Source organism: Triticum dicoccoides, chromosome 3B (assembly GCF_002162155.2).
Source record: "Triticum dicoccoides isolate Atlit2015 ecotype Zavitan chromosome 3B, WEW_v2.0, whole genome shotgun sequence".
NCBI classification, from domain to species: domain Eukaryota; kingdom Viridiplantae; phylum Streptophyta; class Magnoliopsida; order Poales; family Poaceae; genus Triticum; species Triticum dicoccoides.
This window is the reverse complement of record NC_041385.1, coordinates 201,464,959-201,469,051: the sequence shown is the minus strand read 5'-3', so window position 1 is coordinate 201,469,051 and position 4,093 is coordinate 201,464,959.

Below are 4,093 nucleotides of genomic sequence, written 5' to 3'. Positions count from 1 at the left end.
TTTTCCATTTCTTCTGTTTTCTGTTTTTTTAATACTTCTGCAACTTTGTTGAATTAAATAAAATACTTAGGCTACTCCTAAAATCACCAAACTACTCCTGGTCCATAGTTGGATTATTTCCAACATGAAACATTTTAGTTTGGAGTTATTTGAGCATTTAAATATTTTATATAATTTTAAATGCCCAAATTCAAATATTTATGATTTAATTCAAAAACCCTAAGATGGCCTAGGAAAATGTGCACCACTTTTGGCAGAGGTTCTGAACCAAGACAAAAATGATGGGCATTTTAGAAGGGCATTTCAGGTTCATTGAAAATATTTTTAGTAAACCCTAGTTGGTTTCAGAGGGGACTGGGGGTTCTGTCATCCCCATTTCAGGTTTCTGATGAAAGAGTAAACATGATGCAACACTCTAATGCATGGCTAACTAGGATGTGACATCATCCCTACAAAATCATATAGTCTGGCTATGCTCCATCTTCATTGCACAAAATACTCCCATCGTGCACAACCCCGGTTTCAGCCAAGCAATTGGTTCATACTTTTTAACGCGCTTCAGCTTTTTCAACCCTCACACAATACATGAGAGCAAGCCATGGATATACCACTATAGGTGGAATAGAATATGATGGTGAAGGTTTATGTGGAGAAGACAAAAAGGGAGAAAGTCTCACATCGACGGGGCTAATCAACGGGCTATGGAGATGCCCATCAATTGATGTCAATGCGAGGAGTAGGGATTGCCATGCAACGGATGCACTAGAGCTATAAGTGTATGAAAGCTCAAACTGAAAACTAAGTGGGTGTGCATCCAACTTGCTAGCTCATGAAGACCTCGGGTATTTGAGGAAGCCCATCATCGGAATATACAAGCCAAGTTCTATAATGAAAATTCCCACTAGTATATGAAAGTGATAACTCAAGAGACTCTCCATATGAAGACCATGGTGCTACTCTGAAGTAGAAGTGTGGTAAAAGGATAGTAACATTGCCCCTTCTCTCTTTTTCTCTCATTTTTTCTTTTTATTTTTCAATTTTTATTTTTTCTTTCTTTTTGGTGGGCTTCTTTGGCCTCTTTTTTTCTATTTGGGCTTCTTTGGCCTATTTTATTTTTCATAAAGTCTGGAGTCTCATCCCGTCTTGTGGGGGAATCATAGTCTCCTTCATCCTTTCCTCACTGGGGCAATGCTCTAATAATGATGATCATCACACTTTTATTTACTTACAACTCAATATTACAACTCGATATCTCGAACAAAGATATGACTCTATATGAATGCTTCTAGCGGTGTACCGGGATGTGCAATGATCTAGCATAGCAATGACATCAAAAAAAGGACAAGCCGTGAAAACATCATGCTAGCTATCTTACGATCATGCAAAGCAATATGACAATGAATGCTCAAGTCATGAATATGATGATGATGGAAGTTGCATGGCAATATATCTCAGAATGGATACGGAAATGCCATAATAGGTAGGTATGGTGGCTGTTTTGAGGAAGATATAAGGAGGCTTATGTGTGATAGAGCGTATCATATCATGGGGTTTGGATGCACCAGCGAAGTTTGCACCAACTCTCGAGGTGAGAAAGGGCAATGCACGGTACCGTAGAGGCTAGCAAATTACAGAAAGGTAAGAGTGCGTATAATCCATGGACTCACATTAGTCATAAAGAACTCATATACTTATTGCAAATGTCTACTTGCCCTCGAAGCAAAGTACTACTACTCATGCTCCTAGGGGAAGGGTAGGTAGGAGTTAACCATCGCGTGATCCCGACCTCCACTCATAAGGAAAGCAATCAAAGAGCACCTCATGCTCCAACTTCGTTACATAACGGTTCACCATACGTGCATGCTATGGGACTTGCAAACCTCAACACAAGTATTTCTCAATTTCACAATTACTCAACTATCACGACTCTAATATCACCACCTTTATATCGCAAAACAATTGCAAGGAATCAAACATATCATATTCAGTGATCTACAAGTTTATGTAGGATTTTATGACTAACCATGTGAATGACCAATTCCTGTCATCTCTCTAAATTGATATAAGTGAAGCAAGAGAGTTTAATTCTTTCTACAAAAGATATTCCCACGCTCTAACAAATATAAGTGAAGCAAAAGAGCATTCTACAAATGGCGGTTTTCTATGTGAAGAGAAACATGCAATCCAAACTTCAAATGATATAAGTGAAGCACATGAAGCATTCTAAAAAGCCATACTCAAAAGATTTAAGTGAGGTGCAATGAGCATTCTATAAATCAACCAAGGACTATCTCATACCAGCATGGTGCATAAAATAAAAGTGAAAACTAAATGCAAAAGACGCTCCAAGACTTGCACATATCGCACGAACGAAACGAATATGAAAACATACCGATACTTGTTGAAGAAAGAGGGGATGCCTTCCGGGGCATCCCCAAGCTTAGACGCTTGAGTCTCCTTGAATATTTACTTGGGGTGCCTCGGGCATCCCCAAGCTTGAGCTCTTGCCTCTCTTCCTTTTCCTCATATCGAGACCTCCTCGTTTAGACACTTCATCCACACAAAACTTCAACAGAAAACTCGGTAAGATCCGTTAGTATAATAAAGCAAATCAACACTCTAAGTACTGTTGCAAACCAATTCATACTTTTTTTTGCATTGTGTCTACTGTAGTATAATTTTTCCATGGCTTAATCCACTAATATAAATTGATAGATTCATCAAAACAAGCAAACTATGCATCAAAAACAGAATCTGTCAAAAACAGAACAGTTTGTAGCAATCTGAACATCCACCATACTTATGGTACCCAAAATATTCTACCAAAATTAGAAAAAATAAAAACATTGTATAGAAATACAGTGAAAAAAGAATCAGAACCAATTTACTTTCCAGTTAAAAATGTAAAATCGTGCACTACAGCCAAAGTTTCTGTCCTGCACCGTACAAACCAACAAGCATTGTAAACATCCTAAAGGCAAACCTTGGCACATTATTTTTATAATACAATGGAATTGTACAAGGGGATAATTATTTTTCATGAAAAGTTTCTGTAATTAAGATTCACAAAGTTTTCGTGAGCATGAACAAAGTTCAAGGAGCTCTCCCACTTCAACAATGCTTGTCTTTCTCACTTTCACTTTCCTTTTTGAAATTTTTTTAGGTTCCCCTCTTTATTTTTGTGTTTTTAAAGTATATGAAAGCACTCAACAGAAATAAATGACTCTCTAAAAATTCCGGGTTGTCTCCCTGGCAGCGCTTTCTTTAAAGCCATTAAGCTAGGCATATAGTGCTCAAGTAATGGATCCACCCGGATCCCAAGGTATATCAAAGCCAATTTTAATTAACAATGATTTATGATTCAGTAGTGAGCACAAAGCAAAATATATCAAGCAATGACGAAGTCTAACTCTCTTCCTATGCATCGGCATGTCATAAAAGAACAATTCATGCACACCAAGTAAAGGCCAATGCATAGTATAAGCAGTTTCTTGCAATTCTATCGTGTTGGAAACATAGAGCGGTGGAGACATAGTTCCTCTCTCATAATAATTGCAAGTACGATCAGCAAGCACATGCATATCACATTCATCAAAATCATCATGTGCAATGGTAAAAGGCAACCCATCAATATAATCCTTACTAAGCGCAAACTTCTCCGATATAGTGTAGTTGGGAGAATTCAAAATGATAATAGGACTATCATGCGTGGGTGCAATAGCAACAATTTCATGTTTAACATAAGGAACTATAGCAAGTTCATCTCCATAAGCATAATTCATATTGGCATCTTGGCCACAAGCATAGCAAGCATCATCAAAAAGGGATATTTCAAGAGAATCAACGGGATCATAGCAATCATCATAACAATCATCCTTCGGTAAGCACGAAGGGGAATTAAACAATGTATGAGTTGAAGAGTTACTTTCATTAGAAGGTGGGCACGGGTGATCAATCCGCTCTTCCTCCTTTTGTTCTTTGCTCTCCTCATCATCTTTTTCATCCAATGAGATCACAGTTTCATCAATTTCTTCTTCCATAGCTTCCTGCAAAATATTAGTCTCTTCTTGGACAGCGGAGACTTTCTCAATAA